Raw genomic sequence first — 13465 nt, 5'->3', positions numbered from 1 at the left:
ATTCAGTCTAAAGAAATATCAGATAGTCACAAAATAATTTATGATAAAATGTTTATAAAAAACATTGAGACAATTAAAAGAAATATGTAGTCAAGCAGAATCTCCCAAAGTGGAAATCAGTTAAATTTAATAGATTGATATAATGGAAAATTGTGGAGCCTTTTTTTTTTAAATGAAGGAAATATAGAGAGGGCTTTAGAATTTAGCCTTTGAAGATAGGCCTAGGTTTGAATTCCAATGCCATCACCTGATGCTTTAACTTTCAGCAAGTCAATTTAATGCTCTAAGAGATTGTTCATATGAGTAAATGATAAAATATACATCAGCTTTTAGCATGGTGCCTTTTGTATAATAACCATTCAATGAACAAAGTGGTATTTAATATCATGGAAAAATATTATAAATGAAAAGGCAGATTATAAAATGATGAATACAGTAGGAAACAAATACTATATCCAATATTTTTATTTAATAATGTGTATATACGCTTTATTTTTGAATATACAGTATTTAAATATGTTTCTATAGGATGAAAAATAGCATATTTGCAAGACTTAATTAATTTAAAATTTTTCTTTCATGTACTTTATTTTCTACTCTTTCAACAATAAATATTATATAGTACAAAATAGAAATCTATGAGAAAAAGATAATTTTGTGATGTGTATGTTTGAACTTGGTAGATCTTCTGGAGGAGGACTTGATTTGGGTACGTAGGCAAAAAACTTAGTGGTCAAGAAGAACTTGAAAATATACAAAAGCTTTTTCATCAAATAAATTAAGACGTCAATTTTAAGAGCCTCTACATCATAGAAACTTTATGAAAAAAGCTCTTTGATATGTTATATTTAAACAGGTTTTGGCTTAGCTAAAATAAATATTGCTTGTCACATATTTTACACACACGTTTCCTTTTTATAAAGATTTATCATTTTGTTTTACAAGTTCTTGTTATCGTCACCCTTCCCAATCTAAACTGCCATGTTAGAGAAAGGAGTGACATGAGATAAGAGAGAAAGCTCAATCGTGTGTCCACTAATGGCTCACGAGTCTGAACAATTTGCTTACTGCAGTCAGATTTGCCTTCATCCAGAGTGAAGATTGAACATTAGGTAAAAATGATCTCATAAATCTTCAAGGACAATAATTTCCTTCTTCTTCAAGTTAACATGTAAGCTGGAAAACACCATCTACTTTGTACATTTGAAATTTGAAAATTAGAAAAGGGTTTCTAAGGAAGGGTTTTCAGAATAACTTACATGTTTTTATTTTAATGGTAGAGGAGCATTTTTCTTAGTGGCAACACTTTTATCATTCACCGAGGCGTTGGATTCTGTAACTGGAAACAATTTTAGCAATTAAATCCCAGTGTCTCCCTTACAGAGAGGAAATGGGACCCAGAGTGATGAAAGTAGCGTCCTGGCAAGGACCTGGGACTACTCAGAAGCTTAGGCCTGTTTTGGGATATTTTCCCGCTGTGTGTCACACATTAAACTTAAATATTTAATTAGAGAAAAGTCCAGGTGTCTGCTAACTAATTGTGTAAATGTCAAAAACATTTAAGCTTTCGACTTAATAATTTTTGCACGTGCAACCTTAAAATAAATACTAGTGCAAAACCTGGAGATGGGTTTATACTTTCACTTAATACCTTCAGCTGAACTCCTGTGAGTGGATTTTGCATGTGTAGATGTGGGGTTCAAAAGCAACCAGCTGACTCCTCAAGTGTTACCTATTTGAGCTTTTCAGTAAAGATCTTATTTAAAACTTTTTTTGTATTCACCATCTGCCTAGGAATACTTTTGGATACTAGCTGCCACGAGATGTCCTGTTATCTAACTTGGATCAATTGATTTTTAATGCAAATTGTATATCAACAATTATACACTTTTTGAGTGTTTAATTCCACTAAACATACATTGTAAATTTCGTAATACTTCAAAGTATTACTGACAGAAATAAGAATGGATAAATCTTACACTTCACTAACATTTGAGTCATATCTGCCAGTCATGGTCTTGATATATTAACTAATGCTTTAAAAAAAAAGGTGGCTAGTGAACATTTTTAAGAAATGTGATGTGTATTTAAATATAACCCATTTTGTTATAAAGTAATATATTTCCTGTGTAGGAAATTTAGAAAAGGTAGGTAGGCAAAAAAAGGAAACAGAAAATTCTCTCTAAATGCACTGTTCAGCAAATGAATTGTGAATATATTGTTCATTTTAAAAAAGATAGTCCTGTTCAATTGTCTTGAAATAATATAGTGACATATATCACTGTATTATGTATATTTTTCAAACTATATATAAAATATATATGTATTTGTATAACCATATTTCTGCATTTCTACAAATTATACATCTTATATATATATACTACACATGCGTATATACATATAGTGGATGAATTACAAGAACTATTTCACTAATAATTATAGTATTACATTTTCATTTAAAAATATCCTTTTTTATTAGTGCTGTTGTTTTTAAATTTTCCACTTTTTCCCTAAATAGTCCAATCCATTTTCACATTTCAAATTTTAGACACACAAAAAATTTTGCTGTTTAATTTTTATAGATTTTGGCATTTCTGTACTTCTTAGGAAATGGAGATTATTACTATTTCCAATACTCTATTTTCTAACCACTTGGTTCAAGTAATATTTTGTAACTGTGAACTAAATGAAGGTCAATTCTTTAAACATCAAATACGATATTAAAATGTAGAGAGCAATGCTGGTTTAATGTTTTTGTCAATATATTCTCTACCTTATTTTTAGTGCTAGCTTTTTCCTCAGATAAAATCAAAACAAAACAATCCTTTAGTGGAAGTATCTGTCAGCTCCCTGAGAGCCCAGTCTTGTAAATATTTATGAAAACTACTTTTAAATTATGTTGCTTTTTAACCATTACCCATAACTATTTAAAACTGATATAGTATCTTGCATAAATAGAGTTCTATCTGTTTTAAATGTTATGTTAGTTGCCTAACAAACCATAAAAGCAGTTTTAGAGTAGTAGGAAATATGCATATAGTATGAAAAATGAAATACAATTTTAATGAAACACAATCAACAGTCCTTCTACAAAACGAATTCCTTTTTTAAAACTCGATTTTCTTATAACTTAGGTGGGTTATGTATGATAATATTAAAAATCATTCAAAACTATAAAAGTACTTTAACAAAAACCCTCTGGTACTTTAGCATTTAGTTGACAAATATTGTGCTTCTTCAAATAGTCACTCAAATTTAATTCTTGCTACAAGGAAAAGAATAAGATGTTAGTTAATGTAATAAGAAAATTACATGCCATGTTAAAAACTGAATTAAAAGAACAGTAGGAGTTCAATGTACTTAATTTTTCAGATATTCCCATTCTGTTGAAAATTAAAGTTTGCTCAAATTGCATCAACTTAATCATAGTAAAGTCTCCATTTAGATGTTATTTCACTATTTTTCTGGGGACACATGTTAACTGCTATGTACAGTTTGCTTCCTAATTCACAAAACTGACCTATTGCTTTTCACATCCTTACAGTCCTTGTCTAATGCCATGACTGATCTTCATTTTCTTAACCAGAAATCCTACTGCTGTAAATAAATTGGAACACCACTTACTTAAACGTTTCTTTTACTCTCATTTTCTGTGTTCCTACTTCCCTATTCAATATCACTCTCATTCATTAAGAATTTGTCAGAAAATTACTATATGGGCGAATGCATGGGAAACGAGAAAAAATATTCAAGGTCCTTTCCCTTAACGAATCTACGTTTTAATAATGAAGACATGATATGTAGCCAACACACACACTTTATCAATGAATGTAATAAATGTGATAGTATTATAAAAAATTTGTACCCTAAGATTTCTAAGCCTGCTCACTTATACCGCTTTTTCTTAATCTACCAGCAGGAAAAATGCCAATCAGCAAACCATGCTTTGTCCTTTGCTAACCAAAATATCAGCATGGGTTCTTTCAACCTCCTCACTGTTGAGCAAAACTTGACAGAAACCCACCATACTTACGGCAATAGGAATGCCACTCAAGGAATAGAAAAGGGCTATATATAGATTAGCATCATAACTCCCAAGAATTATGTGAAAGCATTGTTTCACGAAGAATGGTGTGCCTATCATTGGTGATGTGGGATATGTCTAGATCAAGAGTCTAAAAACTACAGTCCATGGGCCACATCCAGCCTGCTGTCTGCTTTTGTAAATAAAGTTTTATTGGGACATAACTATGCCGATCTGTTTACATTGTTGTCTGTAGTCTCCATTTCACTAGAACAGCAGAGTCAAGTAGTTGGGACGGAGATTGTATGCCCTGCAAAACCTAACGTGTTACCTGGCTCTTTACAGAAAAAGTTCATTGATCCTTGGCTTAAGTGGCACATATTAATGCTATTGTTTAATAGAATATATATGTGTGTGTTATATATGTGTATTATATATGTATGTATACATGTATATACATCCACACACATATATAATAATAAATCAATTTCAATTTATTGTTGTTTTGGATAAATCTAAATTTATTTAAGGTGGCAACAATAACAAACAAACACATAGACAAGGAGATTAGATTGGTAGTTAATAGAGGGGGAGCTGGGAGTGGGGAGGGCAAAAGGGGTGACAGGGTACATGTGTATGGTGATGGACGGTAATTAGTCCTTGGGTGATGAACATGATGTAATCTACACAGAAGTCAAAATATGATGTACACCTGAAATTTATATAATATTATAAACCAATGTTACCTCAATAATAAAACAAAGAATAGAATGTGAATTGAAAATATATATAAACAATGGTACAGGTGAGACATAGATATGACAATTATGAATAAAATTAACTTGACAAAACTATTTTAAGAATAAACATTCTGCAGTTTAGCCTCTCTCTATTTTAGATTAGTTTCAAAGGTTGGCAGTAAGCCACAGTAAAACCATAGAATGGTGATTTGAAGACTGAGATTTGTTTGTGGCCACAGGAAATCTGGGGGTTAAACTGTCCATACTAAATATATACAGACACACATGAGTGAGTAGAGGCAAGAATACATGCATATAAAGACTGAAGGATACACATAGCTATAGCAATCAATCAACGTACTTACCAGTAATCTAGGAAAATTATTCTGTGTAAGAAAATGTTTTCCCTCAATGCACATAATTTCAGCCTTAGATATTTTTGTGGATAGCCTATGCTATACGCTCAATCCTATTCCATATACAATATAACATTTTAAAGATATTGCTTGATGAAACCACAGCTCCCAAACTAAGATATATTTACATCAGTAAAAAGTGGAAAGTAAAATATATCCAAAGTTTTGATTAAGTCAAGTCTTTACTAAGTTGTTTAACACTGAGTCAGACTTAAATCTCAATTTTACCTCATGAAAGCATTCAAAAACACTCATAAATGCACCAGAACAAAGAAAGAGAGAAGAATGGGGATATTTTGAGTTCAATTAGCTTGGTCTCTGAACACTGTATATTGTCATTAGTCATTGTTTTCTGGTATCACTAGGAGTGAGGAAAGGGACTGTGTCTTGCTTCAGGATTCCCGGCACCAAGCTCAGTGCCTGGCATATGGTAGCCCTTGGAACACTTGTTGAATGGATGCGTTAGGAAGCATACATTTTTCTTGCCTTAATTTCCTTTTTTTGAGGTTATTTAAATAGAAAGAGAACAGTTTTTTCTAGACTCAAAGTTTATTATGAGCAAATTAGTTAATGGCTTTTCAAAGATTCTTTGGAAATATAGGGTGATAGTTCATGGAATATCAATGTTTAAGCTCTTTGGAAATAAGAATTATAGACATGGATACTAAAAGGAAAAAGGCAAAAATGTTTGACCTGCAGAACCGCACAATTTGAGGTTTGGCTGATACAGTAACATTATTCTATTCCTACCCAACCGGTTCAGCCCTCTTGGCTCTTCCAGGTTGCTGGAGCAAATGCATCCTTGACCCAAAATGAAATGTTTCATCTACTAGTTTAAAGGCTGTTTAAAAAATAACGACTTTGCTTTTAGCAGTCAGTGCTCTCCTCTGAAATACTCTGCTGATTCACAAAGCTGTCGGGGAAATTCATGATGTCGCTGCAATATCAGCCTGAATGAGGATAAAGTACCCATTTGGAGATCAGAAAATTTACTTTATTGGCTAAAGGGCTACTCCCCTTTGATATAAAGAAAGGCATTAGAAAATCTATTAAGGCTGAGTTACAGTCTGCAGCCACCATCTTTTCTTGTTACAATTAGTATTTCATTTTAATTGTGCTGCTATAAAATTTCTTATGAAAAGATACTGAGTGTGAACTCTGAACAAGATTTTTTTATTTTATTTTTTTTTAGTACAATAGACTATTTGTTCACAGAATACTTTTCTCCTCTCTCCTGGGTTATAAAGAGACATACAGAGATTTTTGCTTTATGTGGTCAAGGAAGTTGGGGCATATTTTAAGTGTTTTCCTCTTATCCCTACCTCTGTTGTTGGTGTTCTTGTCGCTAGAAAAGGAAAATGGATATATAAACCTTCTTCAATCAAGCTGTATTCTGTAATGCCTGGTGAATTAGAGTCTGGTTCTCTGTCATTTATGGGGCCATTCCATACAGATGGTCATAGGAAGCATGTTCATAGCTTCTTTTTATAAAATGAAGACAGTTTCTGCTCTTGGAGAAAATAACAACTCTTCATGTACATCTTTAGGATCTTTTCTATTTTTTACCTTTCTTTGCGAGGAGACATTTTGTATAAATACTCTACATAGCCTCTCCCATTTCCTCATCATTTCTCATTTATTGAGCAATTATTCACCACTTCCTATGGGATGGGGTGTGTGTGTATGTGTCTGTGTGTGTTTTAAGTTACGTTCGTTAAATTATGAATAAAACATTCCCTGCCCTAAAAAGCTCAGAGTATTTGGGAAAGACAGATATGAAGGCAGTTAACTTAGCTTAAAGAGTTTGGGGAATGATTTCTTCTCACTGAGATCAAGGAAGGCTTCAATGAAGCTCTAGAATTTAGAAGTGAACCCTCAGGGAGAGAACATTCTGGGCTGAGGAAACAGTGTTAGCACAGGCAGAATGTCATAAAAAAGTATGAGAAGTCTAGGTAGCAAGAGAAATCCTCTGTGGCTGAAGAGTAGAGTGATTGATGAGACTGAAAATTCGTGTTGGAGCCAGGCTATTGAGAGCTGAAGGAATAATTAAACCATTAAATTTTATTCATTAAGCAGTGGGGAATCACTGAAGGTTTTTGAAGAGAAGAGTAAAAAGTTCTGACAAAGTTTAGGAAGGTAACTCATAGCTATGTAGAGGACAGGTTGGAAAGTCAAAGATAGAAAATATGAGAGAAATGCTAGTTAGACATTTCAGTAGGAGAAAAATAGATATCTTGTTTAGAATTGCTTCCTTCACATAAAAGTATTTTTATTAATTCAACACTATTTTGTAACCAATGTCCCAGATGTTAGATGAGAGCACCTTTCATCATTCATTAGTCCCACATAACCTTGATAATCTTGGGCCTTGTTATGGACTGAATTGTGTCCCACCCCCCTACCCTCCCGCTTAATTCATATGTTGAAGCCCTAACGCTTAATCTGACTGTATTTAGAAAAAAGTCCATAAGAGAGATAATTAAGATTAAATGAAGTCATAGAAGTGGGGCCCTAATACAATAATACTGCTGTCCACATAAGAAGAGGAAGAGATTTTTCTCTCTGAGCACACAGCGGAAAGGCCATGTGAGGACACAGTGAAAGATGGCCATCTACCAGGCAGGAAGAGAGGTCTCACCAGAAACCAACCCTGATGTCACCTTGATCTTGGACTCCTAGCCTCCAGAAGTGTGAGAAAATCAATTTCTCTTGTTTAAGCTATCCAGCCTATGGTATTTTATTATGGTCGCCAGAGCAGACTAATTACTACAGGCCTAGAGTAAAGTCTTCTTGTCTTCAAGTTCCATATTGCTTTCTTCTCGCTCTCTAGGAATATGGTTTTCAAGTCTGAGGCATGAGAAACCAGGAAGTATCGATTAGAATATCAGTCCTCTCAAGTTCTCATGGCAGTTGAGAGGAAAAGAAGGAGTAGATTAAAGAGATATTTGTTCAGATAGACACAATTAGAATTGGCAAGTTGATTGGATTCAGAGATAAAGGAGAACAGACTTATGAAAGACAACACCCCTTATTCCCTCTGAAATTCTTAATCTTTCTTCATGATTATTCTTCTGAAAACAACCTCTTGAATATAAACAAATACCTATACATCCGTCAATGAGGTGTGTGGCTTTCCATCATGGCCCTGACCTCAGTTAGTTTGGTGTCTCTTGCTTCTATGACTTCATTGTCTTATTTCTTTCTCACATCCTGGATGTTGCCTCACTTTTCATCTAAGTTCTTTTATCTTTCTACCTTGTAACATATGAACCTTGTAATTCTTCATATATTCTAAGATTCCGTCTTTGGTTTCTGCTTCTTTTCCTTCCCTTTCTGACTAGGAGTGGTCAATTGCTCCTAAGACTTCTTTTAAATATTTTTTGTTTTCTAACTGAAATTTATGAATCTACAGTCCTGTACCCGCAGCTTCCATGTACATGAATGCCCTCAGGATATTTCCGGTTAAATATCTTAACAGCAATGTAATTAATTTGTATAATTTTGTGTAGTTGACGAAGCACCTTCGTATATACTATGCAGGTACTTGTTTTCCCACATATCAATAATGTAAGGTATGTGGTATTAATTCTATTTTATATTTAGGATACTGACTCTCGGAGAAGTTAATTTTCTAAGTCATGAAATAAGTTAAATAAGCAAAGAATATTCAGATGTCATGCACAGAGATATTTCAACATGTCCAAAACTTCTCCAAGCAAGTCCAAAACTGGTCAGAAACCCTTGTAAAATGGACCTTCGAGTGTTACTTGCAAATGGTCTCCCTTTCTCAAATTTCTTAATAACAGCACTATCATTGTCTTAATCAGCCTGTCACCCAGTCCAGTAGTGGAACTCAATCAGTATTTGTTCAAAGTCTAGTGAAATGACTAAACAAATGATTTTTAAAGTTGACTCTCAATTTAATGCCTGTATGAGATCACTTACAAAGTCATCAATCTTTCCATATTCTTCATTCCCACTGCATTCACCCAGGATATTGGAAAGAACAAACAGGAGAATGAATATGAGGAAACATGGATTTTTGTATCACTAAGGGATAGCTTATTTTTGTTAAAGTCAGTGGGAAATTGTCACAAATATTTAAAGATAAATTTATCTTCAAAGTTAAATAGTAAAAACAAGTCCTTCATTTTCAGTCCTGTGCTGTTTCTTATTTACAAACCACATAATTATCACACAAAATAGCAAAAGACCAATAGTAATGTGGTCTCTCATGTTGTTATTGGTCTTTCTACCAATTAAACTTAGGTTTAAAAAACAATGGCATAAAATATTATAAGTTAGTACATTGCCTAATGTAGTCTTAAAAATTTAGGAAGTAATATTGGTGACTAGTGACAATAATATAGGAAGACTAAACATTTCTTAATCAAAATAAATGCTTATATTGGTCTGGAGACCATTTCTTATTTGATCATCCTTGGAAAATATAAAATGTCAGAGCCATTATTTTTTATTAACTGGATCTGGCATGGGCATAAATAGTAAATTGAGCTATCTTTTTTTTTGGTAGTGGGCATTAAGAGAAAATTGGGCTGAAAAAATATTCAGACTTAAAATGCATCCCATACAGGTACTTATAAATGGGTGAAATCAATTTTTCATAGAACTTTTGTTTTATAAGTGAATATCTCAGATAATTTTGGTAAAATACAAATAACCTGTCTTGTCACACAAGGAATGGTTTGTATGTCTGGCTCATCACAATTTTAATTGTAAATCTCAGGAAATGCAGAATATGACAATTAAGTTAGGAAGTGCTCAATGGATTGCAGAGTAGTAAATTTTATTAAATTTCTTCATAAAATAACATTGACAAATAATCTAATACAGAGCTGTTTGTGCATTACTAGGTATTGCTGAAGGAACAAATACGCAGCTCTAAATTCACTCAGAAAATGAGTTCTACTAGTTTGTTCTCAGTAATTTACATGTTGTTCTGTGATGTAATTTTAAAAGTTATTTTGTTCTCTTTACCAGAAAGCAGGACTTTAAAAGAAGTAACATATCTAATAGTAGAAATCTACTACTTTAGTACATTGTAGGAAATCAAATATAAACCCATGTATAAAGACCATTAGCTTAATATTTAATATGAATTGTAAAAGAAATTTGAATGGAAGAATGCTGATAGGAAAAATAGAATAATTTGATATAAGATATAAGCTGGAAGATATGGGGACAAAAATAAGTGAATTTCTTGGGATTTATCTCCTTTTTTCTTTAGCTGGCCTGATTTTTGATGGTGTCAGAAGGCTCAAACACCATCTGTTTTGTGTGACATGCTAGAAGATAACTATGGCATATGTACTTGTCTTTTCAGATGAGTCAACAGTCGCCCAGGAAAGCAATGTCCAACCTCATTTTCATGAATAACAGGTATAATATGGAATGTCAGATTCAATAATAATAATGTTTTATGTCATGGCACATCTAAATATCATCTTCTACTGTCTAAAAAGTGAACTAAGCCAAAAATGTTTCTGAGCGCTTTCTTCAAAATCACTTCTCTTTCATTAGATATCCATAAATTAGGAAAAATTACTTTCACATGGTTACTCTAATGGTAAGACAGTGATAGATAATGCACTGATTTTTTACGACTCACCTGTGTAATGCTCTGGCATGTTTATCACAGTTTTTAGAGAGCTGTGGCACTTACTGGTTACACAAGTCCAGAAGCTGGAAAAAGTAGATGCAAATCCAAAACATAGTTGCATATCTGCCAATCACATTAGACTCATTATTTTTCTTAACATCTCAATGGGCACAGACATGATAATGTATGTATATTTTCTCACAGAAAGTATATAAGCTATGATTCTAAAATTTGGATCACTATCCCAATTACCCCAAACTAAAAATATATTTGAATCTTTTAATTTGTCTTGAATAGATCTTAAAAGTGAAAACATAGAAGGGTCATGAGAATGCCTCTTCAGGATTTCTAGAGTAGTCCCTGACTCTAATAGTCATTTCGGGCACTTATTTATTAGAATCATTCTTTGTGGTTTTATATTTCAATGTGCTATTGTCTCAGGTAGATAATAAGCATTGTTATGGACTGAATGTTTGTGTCCCTCACATTCGTACTTTGAAGCCCTAACTCCCAGTGTGATGGTGTTTGCAGATGGGGCTGAAGGGTAGCAGAATATGCTGTCCCAAAGTATGCACTTTGGCATGTTGATTATCTTGAGCTGTAGGCACTTGAGAAACAGCAGATGCACAGAGCGGCTTTCTCTGAAATCCCCTTATCTGCCTAAAGACAGATCCTTCAAAAGGAATTCAATTGTCATAGATCTCCTCCTTGAAAGTTTCCCCAACCAGGGAAGACTCTTATCACAGGAGAGGAGACTAGAAGTCGACACCACACCCAAATAAACTTTGTCACAAACTATCATACCTCCCATCTAGTCTTCTAAGGGCCCATTCATCTTCCTTAAAAACCATTTGCTCTTCTCTAAGAGGGCTACATTCTCCTTTCTCTTCTTCTATTATTGATGATGTTTCAGCCTGAGTTCTAAGCCACCTGTAGGGAGTTACTCATTTGTCCCTGGGTATCTCCCACGTATACATGACATATACACGTTAATAAACTTTGATTTGTTTTTCTCTTGTAAATCTGTCTTTTCTTACAAGGGCCTCCTCTAAGAACTCAGAAGGGTAGAGGGACAATTATGTTCCTTCCCTATTGGGCCTTTGTGAGATAATTAAGTTTAGATGAGGTCATGAGGTCGTGACCAGTGCCCATAATGGGATTAGCTCCCTTAGAAGAAGAGACATCAGAAAGCTTGCTTCCTCTCTGTTTCTAGTATATGAGGACACAGCCAGAAGGCAGATGCAAACAAGCCAGGAAGAGAGCCCTCACCTGAGAACTGAATTGGCTAACACCTTGATCTTGGACTTCCTAGCTCCCAGAACTGTGAGAAATAAATTCGTATTGTTTAAGCCACCCAGTGTATGGTATTTTGTTTTGGCAGCCCAGGCTGACTCAGGCAAGCAAGAAGTTTACCAATAAGCTTAAATATGGCTTTTGCTCATTTATAATCCTTCTTTGTGCTTGACAAAGAGTCATGCATATAGTAGGTCTCAAAACAGTTAACTTCTCCAAATATTTTAATTAAACACATTGAAAATGGCTCCTCAGCTCTCCCTTCTTCCTTGCCAAAAAGACACAAAAATAAAAGTAGTAACAGTACCCCGCAGGTGAAAAAAAATGGGTAAATTAAGTAGGAATAAGAGAAACAGAACTGGATTACCAGAAAAGAAGAGAGAAGACTGAAAAAGTATAATGTCATATATAGAAACATTTGTCTTATTGGCTACATTTTTTGCCTTTTAATTTATACTTTTGACCTTGTGTAGATATAGTCAAAATGAACTTCAATGAATAGGAAGAAAAAAATATACTATCACAGCAAGAATTTTATTTTTGTAGTCTTTATGGAAGAGTTTAGTCATATGTCATAATATGTAGCATTTTATGAAGAATACTGTAACCCACATTTTTGTTCTTTCCAATTTCCCCTTGGCCAAACAGCCATGAGGATTATTTATTTACTTGTTTGGCATTTTCATTGTGTTTCCACACACCACCAACCTTGCTGGGTTTCCCCATCTCTCCGGATTGCCCCCATTACCTGAAATTCTTGGGTCTTTTATGTTGCAGAACCATTTAGCTTCTACATAACTGAATCTGGAGGAATTAGAGATCTACAGGTAACAGGAACCACCTTGTATAGAAGTGGTTTCTATTGACTTATCAGTGTTCCTTTGTTCTCTCACTTGACCTGCTTCAACTGTCTACCCTACAAACATGACAAGATTTGTTGTCAGCACATGGTCTCCTAATGACAAGTCCCCCTACTAGCAGTAGGGCTTTTCCCAAGTGTGCCTCGCATTATTTAACATTTCCAAAGGGAACACAAAGTGGGGTCCTTCTGGAATAAATATCAGTTATCTAGATAAAATTTATTTAATTTGATACCTCTGAGCATATAAAATAACATTTCTTAATTTCATCATGTTAGAAGCTTGGAATTATGAGATGAGGAAGAGGTGGAAGAGAAGAATGAGGCGGGGGAGAAGGACAATAACATAATTATATCGGTATGTTTTCAGTTCATGGGAAGGTTGGTTTCACAATTTTAAGTCCATTGTTTGAAATTTGGACACCTTTCCCCATGAAGGTAACAAACCTATTCAGGTTAGAGTGGGGGCCTCCCTCGGGAGTGAAGAAATCAGATTTTTTTTTTAAAGATTTT

The 13465-nt window shown here is 33.9% G+C and overlaps 1 long non-coding RNA gene across 1 annotated transcript in view; it reads left to right on the top strand.

Moving 5' to 3' along the window:
• LOC103557046 (uncharacterized) overlaps window positions 1-12151 on the top strand; it is a 75490-nt gene extending 63339 nt beyond the window's left edge. Inside the window, exons 3-4 of the long non-coding RNA XR_011539684.1 lie at window positions 10525-10580; window positions 12014-12151. This is a non-coding gene — a long non-coding RNA (uncharacterized lncRNA). The remainder of the gene's footprint in view (window positions 1-10524; window positions 10581-12013) is intronic.
• The last annotated feature ends 1314 nt before the right edge of the window (window positions 12152-13465 follow it).

The sequence above is a fragment of the Equus przewalskii genome, chromosome 4, assembly GCF_037783145.1.
Source record: "Equus przewalskii isolate Varuska chromosome 4, EquPr2, whole genome shotgun sequence".
In the NCBI taxonomy this organism is placed as follows: Eukaryota; Metazoa; Chordata; class Mammalia; order Perissodactyla; family Equidae; genus Equus; species Equus przewalskii.
The sequence above is the reverse complement of the archived record's forward strand: the minus strand, read 5'-3'. Positions and strand labels throughout refer to the sequence as shown.